Source organism: Cibotium barometz, chromosome 15, assembly GCF_041138505.1.
Source record: "Cibotium barometz isolate CiBa-2024 chromosome 15, ASM4113850v1, whole genome shotgun sequence".
NCBI lineage: Eukaryota > Viridiplantae > Streptophyta > Polypodiopsida > Cyatheales > Cibotiaceae > Cibotium > Cibotium barometz.
In genome coordinates, this window is record NC_141060.1 from 44,837,113 (window position 1) to 44,854,834 (window position 17,722).

The window sequence follows — 17,722 nt, forward strand, 5'->3', positions numbered from 1 at the left end:
ACCTTACCTTCATAAGAGTACAAGCATACCTTCCTCTAAAAAAAACTTTTAAAGAAAAACTTAGCCACTATCCGTTCACACCTAAGCCATGGACGTACTTTCCTAAAGCCACAACCATTTGCTCACAAAATAAAATTGAAAATAGAAAAAAAAACAACTTAGCTGCGGCCATGCCTTCCTAAAGCCACAACCGTTCACTTATAAGCATATGGGTGTACGTTTCCCCAAAAAAAACAATTTCTTAAAAAGAGTGAAGGAAAAAAAAACTTACAGTCGTACCTTCCTAAAGCCACGATCGCACCTTCCTAAAGCCATGGCCGTACCTTCATAAGCATATGGGCGTACCTTCCTAAAATTTTAAAAATTTTAAAATATTTAAAGGTTCTTAAGGTCCACGTCCCTAAATCACTAGGGTGGTTTATACACACATGAAACACCTAATAAGACCTTTTTGCACCTTAAGGGTGCATTCACACACATAAGGAAAAAGAGAGCTAAAACCTATATTTTGGATCCGCACGTGCACCAATGAAGCTTTTCTAAGCCTCAACCCACACTATGGACACCTTTCGTGCAATTGTTGTGCAACCAAAGTCCATCTCTTTGGACTCAGCCCCTTGAAGGCAAGGTAATGAAATGGCTCCAAAGCTTGGATCCTTGGCACAAAGGCACTTTCAAAGTAGTACGAGAGGCCTTCATTCTTGAATTTGCACCCTATGGGCCCAAATGGAGCCCTGTCATCCACCATTGATTGTTCCAATTGGAACAAAAACCATAAGAAACCTTTTGTTGACTACATCGCACACATTAAATACTTTGATCCATGTTGTGATACAAGAGGGAAAAATTGAGTGACAAGAACCTAATTGACTGGCTTGCACAATCCAAGACTTCACGACCACATGTTAGTGAAGGACCCCTCCACCTTTGATCCAGCCTACAAATGGGCGATCTTTCTCTCGATACAACATGCAAGAAAGGTCTAACCTTGGGTTGAGGTTAGGGTTAGACAACAAAGGGTCACACATGGAATTGAAGAGTCAAGAGTCACTTGAGGGCCCTCCTATATAGTAGGGGCATGGGGCACACTCAAGGGATGTTATCTTGTGTAGAGCATTGAGTCTACTCTCTTGCCATTTCAAGCTAGAGACAAGTGCTAGTGGAGTGAAGTCATATCTCTTGGTGGTATGGGACACTAAGGTAAGCATGTGATACTTCATTGTATTTATATGGTCACCCTTGGGCTAATGGGTGGTTTGGATGAGTAAATGCCTAGTTCATGCATGCTTATGCATGGTTATTAGTTAGAGAGATCTTTAGGGATTTAACACAATTGCTGATAAAGCTTGGACGGGACATCTGCATGACCCCTTGTCCTAGTGTAGGACCTCAAGATTAGAGTCAGTGACATGACCTTCAAACTCACATTTGTAGTCATGTACTTTCTCACGTGGCTATGATAACATCCTAGGAAGACCCTTCCTGAGACAGACAGGACTGGTCCATGATAGGGACACAAATTATGTCTACCTCCCCACAAAGAGGCTCTAACGTTCAAAGTGAATTTACATACCTGTCATACACATCCCATGGTGAGAGGACCCTTCGTCAAGATTTTGTGAGAAGACTAATGATTTCTTTGTTTGCAATGCTTGTCACAATCAAACCCTTGATGATGTGCAAGAGCCATATACAGTCGCTTCTATCAGTGATGACAAAGCCATATGTAATCGCATCTATCAATCATGAGTGATGAAGCCGAACACCGACTAGATGAATATCCTAGCTACAATTGATGAACTTCCCAATCGCAAACTTAGGATGCAATTTGTGGTCCCAACCAGCTAGTACCTTCATGAACCCTACAAGTCCTTTTCCTTGCTTAACACCCTAAGTGTAAGCATAGCTCCCCAACACAAAATGACAACCCTTTGGGTATAGTTAGATTTTCCCTTTGGCTGCATTATTCAAAGAAAGCATGCCTCATAATCTCCCGCCAGCTAACCACAATCTTTTGCCATGGGAAACATGGGTCTTCCTAGGCAAATCATCTCTTCACAGGGCTCATGCCAAAAATCAACTGCCTAGTGGACAACGTATACAAAGCCTTGGGTCTTTTACACAAACTGTACTTATTGTCTCTAACCCATTGGCTTGTAAGTTTTATGTGGTTACCACCACAGGTGATATCGAAGAATCAATCATCCTTGGAGGGAGTTGGGTCAAGAATGCTACATGTACAATCAACTCATCTTGACAACACAACTACCTTGGAGATTTCAAAGGGAAAGGTAATGATGATCCTTTAATAAGAGGAGTGAACCGCATCCGATCCTCTGCCAACACCAATTGCTTCCACAAGGGTACTCTCTCACCCCCAAAAATTGGTAATTCTTCCGCCCCCCCCCCCCCCCCGAACTACCACTAGACTAAACCCACCAAGAATATGGATTGGACTCCCCAAGAATGTCCTTCAACAGTGGGGCAAGCTCACATATATCATATGGTCCACACCAATGGTCCACACCAATCTCATATTCTTGGAGGCATGGAAAACTCTTGGAAAACCCACACTTACATAAGAAAAGTCTTGGAAAACCCACACTTATACAAGAAAACACTTACTTTCAAATTTCACATGAAATGCATCTAATGAGTGTTGGATATTTCATTTCTAAACTATCTATAGGAAATAACCAATTGGAGTGCATATTTCATGTCATAGATGTAGAAGAACTCTAAGGCCAGATTATCATTGGAAAAGAGTGGATTGATGCCACTCACTGCCAAATAAATTGGCGAGAAGAAATGGCTACGATGGCAGTCAATGACAAAAAATCCATAGTCCTCTTGTGTCCCCAAGAGGAAATCATCCACAAAGCCTCACCCTTGACTAGCCTCCACATCCAAGTTGCATCCTCACCACCAAACCGCGGAAGTCTCCCCTATTACCACACCCTGTGCCTCACCCACAGTGGTCGAAAGGGCAATGTTAACACCATCAACCTTGACAATAAAGCCTCATCCCCCTTAACTCTACATCCTCGACCACCCACGCTATAAGTACCCTGATCTATTACCATTAATCAATGGTGGGGGTGCCCAAGAATCTTCTTATAGCTCAAGGATTCTACAATGGCTACATAGAAATTTGGATCCCAAAATAGCCTTCTCAGAAACCCAAGACCAAGAAGCAAACCAAGCCAACAAAAACCAACCCCAAGCTAAAGCTTCAACATTGGCAAGTCCTTGACCACCTGCTAAGCACACAAGGCTAATATGAAGGCGAAACTTGCCTCTGGCTACCCAAGAACGCCGCCACCACAGCAACTCCCCAAGGAGTTGTGACGCAAGGGTGAGCGCCCAAAGGTTAGGCAACCCCAAGCATAGAAAATCCAATGACGATGGGTGCCTACCAATGTGCGTACAGCTCAAGGCTTCTCCACGACAACAACACACACCTATGGCTCCCAAAGACAATCAAAATCATATCCTCCTTAGCATTGACAAGCTACTCATAGCTCAAATCCTCGTCGGACAAAGAACCAAGCAACCTTATCAACCATGGGCCCTTGTCACTCAACAAAGATGGGTGCCCAAACATCTCTTATAATCCCAAGGCTTCGATCATGGCAACTCCATTATTTAGATTCCATGGCATAACCCTCAACAGTTAGCTCAAACCATACCAACCAAGTCAGTACCTAAGATGGTTTGGCGACGACCAATGAAAATACAAGTCCCCTCTTCATCAACTAAATCCCATGGACTTACCCACACATAATCCATGGGCACTCAAAAGCTCAATTTGCCCATTCTTTTCAACCAAAGGATCCTCGTCCACAAAGCTCCACCCCACCCCTAGACCATCAACAACCCAAGGGGCAGTGCCATAAATGTAAGAGCTTATATAGACACTCAAAGACAACCTCAAGGGTAAGCTCACAAGTCTAGCCAAATGGGCTAATCAGTACAAAACCCTCTTTTGGGGTGCTGATGATCAATAAACACATGTAAGTTCTCACCCACAAGAGGAGCCAAAAAAGAGAAAAAGAAAATTAAAAAAATAAAAAAGAGAGTCTCTAGGTGATTAGGATCATGGCACACCTTTTGCCCTCGCCCATGCATAACACCTGCAAGTCTCGTAGGGCTCTGTCATATGCACACATACCGTACAAAGTCTCAGCATCAATATCCATCCAAGTACATATCTGGATGGGGGGATCATGGAGGGCACAAGTTTAGTCAATGGTACAACCCATCACTTGGATCTTCTTAATCACCCCAGCTTCGCCCCAATAACTATGCTTCATGCCTAATTTATCCTACCCATAAATTCTTCTTTTTCTCAACACCTACAGATCCTCACCATCAACTACCACTCCTATCTACATAGGATCCTAGTCTCATGAGCTACAACGACCAGAACAAGCCAAACCACCAAAAAAGAAAGAGAGAAAACTAACCGCCAATAAATCAACACCCACCACGGGAGTCTAGATACCCATTAAGGTACCTTGATTAAGATGCTTGCCACCATCAAAATGTGGCATCTTAGAGTGCAATTATTTTCCATGCAAGTTACCTCCTTGTCCTTCCATAATTCCCCCCTCACAACTTGCTTACTAACACCATTGTTTTACTAACCTCTCATTCATACTACCACCTACCACTTGGTCAGTATAAGTATTCCATGCTAGTCTACTCATTCAAGTACTATGACTCCTCTCAAGAGGATGTATAGCCCTATAAAGGAGATAAAAAAAGAACACCAAAAGAAAAATAAAGAGTACTACTTGGCACATACAAGAAAGAAAATTCATAAGAGCCCATACTACTAGCTAGATACTTAATCCCCAGTACTCCACTAACTTCTTTCCATCTTACTAACTCCCCCATCCCCTCTCATCTTTGGAGAGACAGGAGAACCAACCAAGTGCAACACTTCCTAGCGTGACTCGATAACCTCATGCCAATCATCACGAGGACATGATCGAGTTTAGAAAGGGGAGTATGTTAACCACATATGGTTAACACATTCCTATGAGACAACTATGTCCGCACACTTATGTAATGGGCACCTACACTATATTGTAAATCCCATCATTTGATGAGGTAAATGCCCTAAAGATGATCCCAAGTATTGAGATTTGAACGAAAGACAAGAGGATCTCGGTTAGTTGGCCAGACCATAGAGAAAAGCCTTGTAACTATGTTTTGGGCACCTCGGGTTAGTTACTCTTGGGCGGCCTAGTGGAAAAAGGCTTGGAACTATAAAAGTCAATTTCTCTTGTTTATAACTCATTCTCCCATTTGGGTAATAGAAGTGGAGTGTTCTCTCTCTCTCTCTCTCTCTCTCTCTCTCTCTCTCTCTCTCTCTCTCTCTCTCTTGCAACTCTAATCTAGCTTGTGTGGTGTGCTTAGGGTTAGGGTTTGGGAGTGATTAGTGCTAATCACTTGTTCTCTCATGCTTACCTCTCGCTTCTTCTCTCCCTCTTGCTTGAGTAATTAGGCTATCACCACCATCCTCTTCTGTAGAGATCCCACAAGATCTTTGCGAGAGAGGTGTGACAAGGAGTGCAGGAGGATAGAGTGGACACGGTGAAACTCTTGAGCATAGCTCGAGATCGGAGGACTACTAACTTCTCATGATAGGTTAGGGTGAGCTTAAAAATCACTCTCTCACATAATTAGTAATCACTCTCTCACGTAAACAAAACCCAACTCACAGATCACTTAACTTGGATATGAGAAGAAGCATGGGCAAGACTAGCTCTAGTGGAAGCAAGAATCCGGTCTCTAATACCATGTTGAAATTTGAGAAGGAAGTGAGAAGTATAATACTTGGTTTAGCATGAGAAGAGGTCATTAAGAATCTTACATATTTTAGCAAAGCATCAACACACTGTGCACATACTTGTTGATGAGGCTAAATCTCATGTGAAAGAGGGATGTTTTTTTGGGAATTCTTTGGGACTGACTTGGTGTTGTTGTAAACACATCATAATCACCTCACAAATGTGCTTAAATATGTATAAACATATGACTATATGATTGATTAAATGCCCATGACCATTAAAAAGCAAATAAGCTTCATTTTAAGCATCAAAAATGCACTTGGAAATTACATTTTTGTTCTAAAAAAGAGAAATTTTGGGGCTATTGTAATCTCATGAAAATCACCAAGAAAATGAGTTTTGACAAGTAAAATGTTTATTCTATATCTCCATCAAACTCATTATACACACAAGATTATATGCATCAACTATGAGTATGAAGAAGATTGAAAAAGTGGCCAAAAATTTGTAGCCTATATGTAGAGGAAAACGCTTGAAAGAGAGAAACAACATTAATAAAACACTCATATACTCTCTTGTATAAAAGAAAGAAGCATTCAAAAACATACAGAAGCTTCAATATTCATCATCATGAAATTCAAATAGAGAAACAACATTAATAAAACACTCATATACTCTCTTGTATGGAAGAAAGCAACATTCAAAAACGTACTTATTACAAAAGATTCAATATTCACCCATGAAATTTAAATCTACCTTTAGCCTATAAACTCCCATGTTTTTTGAAAGAAATGTGGAAGAGCCACCCAAGAGAACAATCACAATGATGAAGATAGGATGCAGGCCTAGCCCACCAGCCGATGATGGTCTCTCCACCTCCGATCTTGGTGTCCACCATAAGTGGGGGATGAGGGAGACCATGGGGTGAACTGCCCCATATAGAAGGGCTGTGTGAAGGCCAAAACCCACTATGTAGGATATAGCTGTAATATTAGCTACTGACATGGGAGCAAGGAGAGAGTTGAGCAACGAAATCAAACACCAATGCCCCCCAAAAATGAGACACCGAACGAATCTGAGCATCAGTGCTGCTCGATCGACGAGCTGGAGCCCAAGAGCTAAATAGGCTCGATACCATGAAAGAAATGTAAAAGAGCCACCCAAGAGAACCCTCAAGTGATGTAGAAAGAAAGGACGGAGGCCTACTGTTGCGTGACGGGATCAATGCAAGGATGCAACACAAAAGATGCAAGCAGGAAAACAAGTGACATTCTTATTTAGGGCTCTTGTAAAGAGTTCCACGTTGTAGATGAGTGTGGGAGTGGGCTTGAGAATAATCCCACATGGGAAGTTTTGGGAGTTTAGGAGTTTTTAGTATAAAAAGTGGCTCATTTGAGAGCTTATGGACACATTGGGCTAAACTCATGTTTGAGCTCTCTTGAGACTAGCTCTCCCTCTTCTTTCATAGAGGTGCAAGCTCTTCTCTCTCCCCATCTACATTATTGTATGAGCAATGTTTTTTTTTAATTCAATGCAATGAGATGATGTTTGTCTCTCTTCTCATGTCTATTCTCTGGTGTGCATGTTCCTTTGTTGATAGCTTCAAGGTTTGTGTGCATGCTAGGGAAGTAAGTGCTTGAGAATGAAGTATGCTTTGAGCTTGTGTATGCATTAGCTTAGCTTTCTTCTTGTATTGGATGCATGAATGAGTGGGATGATGAGTGAATGAGTTATGGCAAGATTGAGCTTGTGTGTGTTAAGTCTATGTCAAGGTAGTAGTATTCATAGCATTTTCTCCATTTGTGGATAAGCTTTTGTGCACCAGTACGGGTTGAATCCCTACCTCCGAAAGGGATGCAAATCCCATTGGATTGAGCTACACGTGGATCATGCTACTCTTGCTACAAGTGAGAGAGTTTTCCGTCTCTCCATGGGCACCATTGCCAGGGAATAGACTCAAAACCGGTTGAGAAGCTTGCATTACTACCACTATTTCTTTTTGTTTTTAGGTTGAGGGTTAGCACAAGTGTGGAATCTCGGAGCTAGTGATTAGAAGAGAAAAAAGGTAGATTACAAAGACAAAGGAGGGGCCGGATAAGGTAGCAAATTTTATTTTTTTATTTTTGTTATATTTTTTTTAAAACACACAAAGAAATCATGCATTGTGACGAGTTGTAGCTCTCATGGAGCATTGCAGAATGCTATTGGGTGGCGTTGCTAAGCTCTTCCATAGCTTATGCAAGCTCCATAGGCTCTCAAGTGTGAAGGCCGCTTAAGGGAGAAAGGAAAAAAAGAGGAGGAGAAATTATTTTTGTTATATTTTTTTTAACACACAAAGAGACCATGCATTGTGACGGTTACTGTGCCTGTGTTTTATTTAAATAGTAAGGCATATTAAAGCCTTACTAAAAACCTTGTTAAAACGGCTGACTGTAAGCAAGGTGAGGTGGCTGGCGAATGAGAGGCAGCTGGGAGGTGAAGTGGTGGCGACCGGCAGTTGGCTGCAGAGCAGACGAGGAGAAGAGGCTGGCGGGGTGCTTGGAGCCAAGGAGTGGGGCTGTAGGCTCAAGGGGGCGAAGGCCGGGCAGCGAAGGGCAAGGTGGTGAAGCGGCCAAGCGTCAGCTTCTGCTGCTGCTGGCCGGTGTGAAGAGCTGGCCGGGCATCAACTGCAGAAGAAGGTGAGGGCCGACGAGTAGCTGCAAAGGGGCGTAGAGGCCGGCTGAAAGCAGAAAAAAGGGGTAGTGGTGAGGCGAGCGAAGAAGCCAAGGCGCCTACTGCTGTAAGCGGTAGAGTGGCCGGCTGGCTACAGGGCGGCCACGTGGAAAGAGTCAGAAGCCGAGGCTAAGTAGGGGCCGCGAGAAGGTGAAGGGCGGCGGTCCAGCTGAAAGAAAGGAGGTTGTGGCCGAAGCTAGCAGCTGAGAGCAAGCAAAGAAAGAGCTACGAAAAAGAAGGCAAAGCCGAGAGTGAAGGGCCGGTAGGCGGCCGTGTGGTGGAAGCGCTGAAGGCGGCGAGCAGTGAGAGGAAGGGCAGGTGCAAAGGAGGTGACTGCAGAACGTGTGGCTGAAGGAGGAGTGAACGGCGCACGATCCGGAGGCGATAAGGAAGATAAGGTTAGTATTTTTTTATTTTATTTTTAAATTTCCTTGTTCTTTGTATTTTTTTGAAAAAAATAAATAAAAGAAAAAATTTTTAAAAAAAGAAAAAATAAAACAACAAAAAATAAAATAAAAATAATTTTTTAAAAAAAAGAAAAGAAAAAAAAAGAAAAATTCTGTACATTTAGGTGTTTTTTTAGGAGTCCATATTCTTTACATATTTTGTAATTTTTTATTTTTTTTAAATTTATATAATTTTTTTGCATAATTAGTGTAACTTGTATTTTTTAAAATTTTTATAATTTTGTGCATAATTAGTATTTTTGTGTAATTAGTAAAAAAAAATATATAAAATATAAAAAATAGATAAAAATAGATAATTACACACATATTCATGATAGTTGCATTTAGCGGTTAGGTAGGGTTTAAAAATATATATATATATATACATAAATATATATATATATATATATTATTTTAAAAAAACAAACAAACCTTAAAATTTGGCAGTGTCGGGACGTCATATAGACACTACCATAGGGCCTAGGGCACCTTCTAGAGTACCTACACATGAAAGTGGGACCCAATCGGTAGGAAATTTGACAGATATTGCTGAAACCTTTTTCGAATCCCAATCTGATACCCTTTCCAGAACAACTAGCTCATTGTCCCCATGGACAATCTAGGGCCGTCAAATAGTCATCCCTTAGCCCCAAATAGGACACCCACAAGATCTTTTAATCCATTTGAAGCTGACACCATAGGGTTACCACTCAATGTGAGACTTCAATATGTCTACACGAATGCTCAAGGAGTTGAGATCTTCAGGGATCCACAACAACAGTATCTTGTTAAGATCGCAGACTTTTTCTCAGAGCTTGATAGAGCACCTCCAGGGTAACATGTACATGGGTGGAGATGGTGTTCGCTTCTATGAAGTCACCTATCATCCAGAGAATGTAGACAAATTAGGTCACCTATCATCCAGAGAATGTAGACAAATTAGGGGAGCTCTCTAAAAGCGAGTTCTTAGACTTATCAAAGCTTTCCAGAGCAAGGGAGTCTAGAGATGATTGGCTCATTGAGCCGGACATGCTTGGACCATCCAATGCCCAGTCCTCAAAGCCATCCATAGATGATTTACTTCTTGTAGATCTAAATTTGGAAAGGGATAGAAAATGCAAGAGCAAAATGGATCAGGGGGCTGAGAACCAATGGGAGTTTGTACGACAAATTCCAATGACAAAGGTCTTACAGGATGACCCACTTCAAGAGGTCTATAAGGACTCTTTATTAGAAGGATATTATGCCACAACTAGATTGCCAGAGCTAGATCTTCCTCTAGCACTTGTGGTGGTAGTCGAGAAGCTTGCAGAATACAAGAACCGAATCGTTGATAAATGGGCCAATGAATACCGAACCTTAGATTGGAAGGAGATTCGGGAGCTCACGTGGAAAGGACAACCATTATTCATGGAAGTGTTCTCAACAAATACAACTAAACCAAGAGAGACAGCCTTTCTTGGAGAAACTGCTGCTCCTCCCCTACGAGAGTTCATTAGAGAAGGACCCTCAACATCAAAGTGGACCACTGTAAGTAGCCCAACTCCAGCACCAAGATATTATCCTACACCAAAAGTGCGACCACAGATCACACCACAACAACGTTTCTCTCACTATGACAATCGGAGGGTAGGGGAGCCAACTCGGCCTCCCATAAATGCACCTCTGAAAATGCGGGTAATAAGATCTTTGGAGGGGGTTGGTGAGGCAGGTAATAGGGGACCCACACCAATTTGGGATGCATGTGGACCATCTTACCAAAGAGAGGAACAATTCCCACTGAGAGTGAGAGGCCGTAGGCCCTATGATGAGTATTCAAGACAAGTAAGGCCATCAACTCTTCAGAAACTGGTAAAGAAGTACGAAGGGTCGGGAGATCCATATGACCATGTAGCAGCATTTAGGCAAGCAGTTCAAGCTGAGCAAGTGACTGACAAGCATACTCAAATTGAAGGATTTGGGCTCACTCTTGAGGGAAAGGCCCTTGCTTGGTTTCAGGCACTAGAGGCTTCAGAAAAATCTTCTTTACAAGTTCTGGAAGAGAGATTCATTGCTGCTTTTTCCTTGATGGGGATTCAACATGACACGGTAGCAAACATCTACTCTTTCAAGCAAGGCGAGACTGAGAGTGTTAGAGACTCTTTCAAGCAAGGCGAGACTGAGAGTGTTAGAGACTGTGTAAATAGGATGAAGCAATACATTAATCGTTGCCCAGAAGATGAGAAGCCCACCCAGAGTCGATTAATTTCTCTCTTCTTAAAAGGACTCAAAAATTCAACACTACATACACATCTCTATGCAAAGAAGCATACAAATTTCAATGAGTGTTGCCATGATGCTATGGATTTCACTGATAACTTCAAATTCCAAGATGGTACTGGCCCTGAGGTGAAACCTAGAGATCAGTGGGGTGATGACCAAAGTTCAGGGTCTAGCGCGCTAGTAAATCTAGACTAGATAGCTAACCTAGTACTAAGGAGATTGGGACAGACCTATCGCCCACCAATGCAGCCACAACAACAGCAGCAGCGAATGAGGAGTGTACTACCTACAGGTCCTCATCTTTGTGGAGAATGTGGCGGTAACCATAAAACCGAAGAATGTAATACCTTTTCTCCTCTAGTCACAAACCAAACCCACAAAGAAGTGGTGCCAGGCCTGTGCTTGGAACTTTACCCACACCACCCAAGAATGTACTCGCATTGCAAGAATGAGACATGAGCGTGAGCAGCAAAGGGGTGGAGTGACTCCACAAATGCATCAACAGTATACTAATTTTGAACGTAAGCCACCGATGGCACAAGAGCAAGCACGACCTATTCTTGGAGCTCAACCTCCTGCTCTTGGGACTGCTCCTGTGAGAGGGTTGTTGACTATGACAATTTAAATATGTGTAGAGACTTGGTAAACCCAGGCTATGTGGAGGAGGAATATGCATCATATTCATCCAAGGAAAATCTCTTTTAAAGTCCCGCATATCCAAGCCAAGCATTGGGCCAGGGGAACAAAATTCTTTGATGTTGCTAGGCGGCTACCAACCTAGGACTCCAGGCCCCTCAGGTCAATGGCAGCAAAGGAAAGTAGAAGCCAAACTAATGGGCCCCTATTATGAGTGCGGAGAACCCTATTGGGCTCGTGATTGTCCACATCGCTCAAGGCAAGCAATTCGATCCAATACAACAGTACCACAGTTTCCACCCATGAATGGGGTCTTCTTGGGCCCTTTAATTTGCCCAAGCCTAATCAAGGTGATTAAGGAATAGCCAAATGGGGGGTTGCCATGTGGACTGAAATGTTGGGTTTGTAAGAGAGGTGTAAGAGTGGTCAAAGGGTGTACTTTTTTTCCCAAAAAGGGGGGGAGGCAATTTTACAATTTTCGGACCTCCATAACTTCTACATACAAGCTCCGATTTGAGCGGAGATTATAGATCCGTGATCTACGCATCAAGAGCTTTCCATAGATATGTTACATGATATGGTTTTGTCCGCTAGATTTTAAATTCCATTTTTCCCCCAAAATTCAAATTCGAATAAAGTAGCCGTTTTGAAGCTTCTAATTAGAAAACATTTCTTCTTAAGAGAAAAGCTTTGACTCCTTAAACTGCCAAATAAAAGGGCCCAAGAAGCCTTCCATTGAGGTCCTAATGAATTGAAAGATATTGTCTAGGGTGTTGTGTAGAACACTTCCCAAAGGATTGTTTGCTGAAACCACATGAGGAAGGCACCTCTCAACCAAAGGTCTCACTCAACCTTGTAGCGGCAGTTCCATCACCACCTTCATCAGAGAATGAGGATGTCATGCCACTTAGAGTCATGACTAGATCACAGACACGAAATGCCGAAATGCAAACTGATGAGACACCTCGAACTAGGGATGCAAAGGCAAATCTAGTGGACAAGACCCTACATTCCAATAGAAAAAAGACCACTAGGAGGAAAAAGAACCGCAACAAGCAAACTAAGAGTGCATCCACTAGTTCTCAACAAGTCTCTAAACAAAACATGAGGGATCAAGCTTTTACATCCCAAGAAGTGCATGAGGAGCATCAACCTCAACCTGGGCCTAGTGCTAAACAAGATGAGGCTAGTACGACCGAGGATAGTTCTGGGGGTTCTGGTTCTGTGGATAAGGTGAACGAGACTCTAGATGCCATCATTGATGCTCATAGAAGTCGCATTGCAGCTTTATCTGAGCTACCCAAGAAGCTTCAAGAATACCCAAACCCTTGTGAGGAGGAGAAGATCAATCTAGCAGTACATCAGCAACTCATTAGGGAAGCTCAATCAATACTTGAGGGACCACCTCCACCTATCCCTCGGGGCCCAACCTCTCTTAAACCAACATTAGAAACCATACCAGAAGTGTCATCAAGTTGGGAAATGAAAAGTGAGCTCATCTCACAATCTCATAGCGAGAAGTCTGCACCAATTGCCTTCCCCATTGAAAGAAGGTATTCTGCCACCACCTAGCCTTGCCTTCCCATGCAATGATGAAGTTATTGATGCTAACGACAAGGACATGGCAAATGAGATGTAGGCAGCAATTCATGAGAAAGTTAATGAGAATATGTCCTCTATTATTTCACCTCCATTCTCTGAGGTGGATTTTACCATGAGCACGGAAAACAACATTAGACGCCCAAGCATCCAGGAGGAAGTTCAAACAATTGTTTCTCCTAGAAGTAAGCATACAATGAAAACCTTACCATCATATTTGGGAGAATATGAGAACTGTTCTCAAACCTTGAGGATACCCTCTATGCATAGAAGGTTGACAAAGGAGATGGATATGGGTATCATGCAAGCTATTTTGTCAGCACCAGTGGCTTGTACCATACCTTTGCTTGATTTGATAAAGCTTCGACTTGAGTTGCGGAATGATATTGCCACATGTTTGTCAGAGCAGGTATTGCTACAAAAGGGTCACCATCATTGTACTATACACCCTGAGACAAAGCATGTTATGCCAGTTCCTATATCAACAAAGTAGGAAAATTTTGTGAGGACGATCAGGGAAATGCTACCCTCCCATTAGAAGTGCGAAAAGTAGCTTCAACTGCAATACTTGATAGTGGTGTAGGAGTGGGCATTGTGACAAGGTCCATTTGGAAAAAGTGGGGCAAACCAGCTATTAGGAGTACCAGGATGCGCTTGCAACTAGCAGATGGAAGCTTAGAACATCCCCTTGGGGTGCTTGAGAACATATTGGTCACCACATGTGGGATTGAATATGAGCACACCTTTGCAGTAGTGGATTTTGGAAAACATCCAAACTATGAAGTGATATTGGGTAAACCATTCATGCAACAATTTCAAATGATTCAAGATTGAGGATAAAATTATTTGTACCTCCGACATGATTCTGTCATCACAAGGGTCAACCTAAAGAATCACTCATATCGTGATGTAACAAGGTCTCCAATAGATGAGTTTGATTCTGCTTCATCTGAGGGCTCAAGAGTTACATTGTCAGATGGGCGAGAAGATCTGTGGATGTGTGGAGCGTCATGTAGGGATTTCAACACTGAGAGACTTAAGGGTAATCGAAGTGTATCAGATGAGGCATACATTCCACAACCCTTCCCTGAGCACTTAATTGATCCACTAGAATGGAGTCATGTCCTTGCAACATTATCGACATGTGCTTTACCTAAGCCAATTCAATTTTGTGACTCAGATGGATATGACATTATTCCTATACGAATGGTACAACCACGTGACCTTCTAGATGTTTTGTACTATGGGGATGCATCCACAACAGCACTGCATGTAGAGGAAGTCTCAGTGGAGGATTTAACACTCGAATCTGCTAATGATGCTGATAAGGAAGATGGATGGGACTCTATTTTTGATAATGATGTGATAATCCCTGAGGAAGAGTTAGGAAAGGCACGCCTACTCTTGAGAGGAAGGGAGGTTCAAGTAGAGATCCCTGAAGCTGACCTAAACATAAATGCTGTAAGAGCCATAAGAGAATCCGTAAACAAGATGAGAGGGAACGACGTGAGAGACTACAAAAAGAAAAGCTAAAAACTGTTAGCAAAAATCGTAAAAAAACGAAGAAACCAAAACCAAAACTCAAGTCTAAAACCGATTCAAAAGAGAATGTCGGAAGTGCAAAGATAACGGTTGAACAAAAATTGTTGAAAATCTCCATGCCATCGTACCCAAACATGCTCTGATGGGGACCAAACTTTGCAAGCATGGGGAGGGGACCCACCCCCACATGCTTGCAAAGTTTGGTCACAATCAGAGCATGTTTGGATTGGTAATTGGCGCCCAGTGCGGGTTTTTCAAGTCTCTTGGTGCTTAAGAGGCCATGGAAAATCCGGGCCTTCCCCATACCATCGTACCCAAACATGCTCTGATGGGGACCAAACTTTGCAAGCATGGGGAGGGGACCCAACCCCACATGCTTGCAAAGTTTGGTCACAATCAGAACATGTTTGGATTGGTAATTAGCGCCCAGTGCGGGTTTTTGAAGTCTCTTGGTGCTTAAGAGGCCATGGAAAATCCAGGCCTTCCTCATACCATCGTACCCAAACATGCTCTGATGGTGACCAAACTTTGCAAGCATGTGGGGCTGGGTCCCCCCCACATGCTTGCAAAGTTTGGTCACAATCAAAGCATGTTTGGATTGGCAATTAGCGCCCAGTGCGGGTTTTTCAAGTCTCTTGGTGCTTAAGAGGCCATAGAAAATCCGGGCCTTCCCCATACCATCGTACCCAAACATGCTCCGATGGGGACCAAACTTTGCAAGCATGTGGGGGTGGATCCCCCCCACATGCTTGCAAAGTTTGGTCACAATCAGAGCATGTTTGGATTGGCAATTAGCGCCCAGTGCGGGTTTTTCAAGTCTCTTGGTGCTTAAGAGGCCATGGAAAATCCGGGCCTTCCCCATACCATCGTACCCAAACATGCTCCGATGGGGACCAAACTTTGCAAGCATGTGGGGGTGGGTCCCCCCCACATGCTTGCAAAGTTTAGTCACAATCAGAGCATGTTTGAATTGGCAATTAGCACCCAGTGCGGGTTTTTCAAGTCTCTTGGTGCTTAAGAGGTATGAAAAATCCGGGCCTTCCCCATACCATCGTACCCAAACATGCTCTGATTGTGACCAAACTTTGCAAGCATGTGGGGGGGACCCACCCCCACATGCTTCCAAAGTTTGGTCCCCATCGGAGCATGTTTGGGTACGATGGTATGGGGAAGGCTTGGATTTTCCATGGCCTCTTAAGCACCAAGAGACTTGAAAAACCCGCACTGGGCGCCAATTGCCAATCCAAACATGCTCTGATTGGGACCAAACTTTGCAAGAATGTGGGGGGGGACCCACCCCCACATGCTTGCAAAGTTTGGTCCCCATCGGAGCATGTTAGGGTACGATGGTATGGGGAAGGCCCGGATTTTCCATGGCCTCTTAAGCACCAAGAGACTTGAAAAACCCGCACTGGGCGCTAATTGCCAATCCAAACATGCTTTGATTGTGACCAAACTTTGCAAGCATGTGGGGGGGACCCACCCCCACATGATTGCAAAGTTTGGTCCCCATCGGAGCATGTTTGGGTATGATGGTATGGGGAAGGCCCGGATTTTCCATGGCCTCTTAAGCACCAAGAGACTTGAAAAACCCGCACTGGGCGCTAATTGCCAATCCAAACATGCTCTGATTATGACCAAACTTTGCAAGCATGTGGGGGGGACCCACCCCCACATGCTTGCAAAGTTTGGTCCCCATTAGAGCATGTTTGGGTACGATGGTATGGGGAAGGCCCGGATTTTCCATGGCCTCTTAAGCACCAAGAGACTTGAAAAACCCGCACTGGGCGCTAATTGCCAATCCAAACATGCTCTGATTGTGACCAAACTTTGCAAGCATGTGGGGGGGACCCACCCCCACATGCTTGCAAAGTTTGGTCCCCATCGGAGCATGTTTGTGTACGATGGTATGGGGAAGGCCCGGATTTTCCATGGCCTCTTAAGCACCAAGAGACTTGAAAAACCCGCACTGGGCGCCAATTGCCAATCCAAACATGCTGTGATTGTGACCAAACTTTGCAAGCATGTGGGGGGGATCCACCCCCACATGCTTGCAAAGTTTGGTCCCCATCGGAGCATGTTTGGGTACGATGGTATGGGGAAGGCCCGGATTTTCCATGGCCTCTTAAGCACCAAGAGACTTGAAAAACCCGCACTGGGCGCTAATTACCAATCCACCAATGGGGACCAAACTTTGCAAGCATGTGGGGGTGGGTCCCCTCCCCATGCTTGCAAAGTTTGGTCCCCATCAGAGCATGTTTGGGTACGATGGTATGGGGAAGGCCCGGATTTTCCATGGCCTCTTAAGCACCAAGAGACTTGAAAAACCCGCACTGGGCGCTAATTGCCAATCCAAACATGCTCTGATTGTGACCAAACTTTGCAAGCATGTGGGGGTGACCCACCCCCACATGCTTGCAAAGTTTGGTCACAATCAGAGCATGTTTGGATTGGCAATTAGCGCCCAGTGCGGGTTTTTCAAGTCTCTTGGTGCTTAAGAGGCCATACCTCCACATGCTTGCAAAGTTTGGTCTCCATCCGAGCATGTTTGGGTATGATGGTATGGGGAAGGCCCGGATTTTCCATGGCCTCTTAAGCACCAAGAGACTTGAAAAACCCGCACTGGGCGCCAATTACCAATCCAAACATGCTCTGATTGTGACCAAACTTTGCAATAATGTGGGGGGGACCCACCCCCACATGCTTGCAAAGTTTGGTCCCTATCAG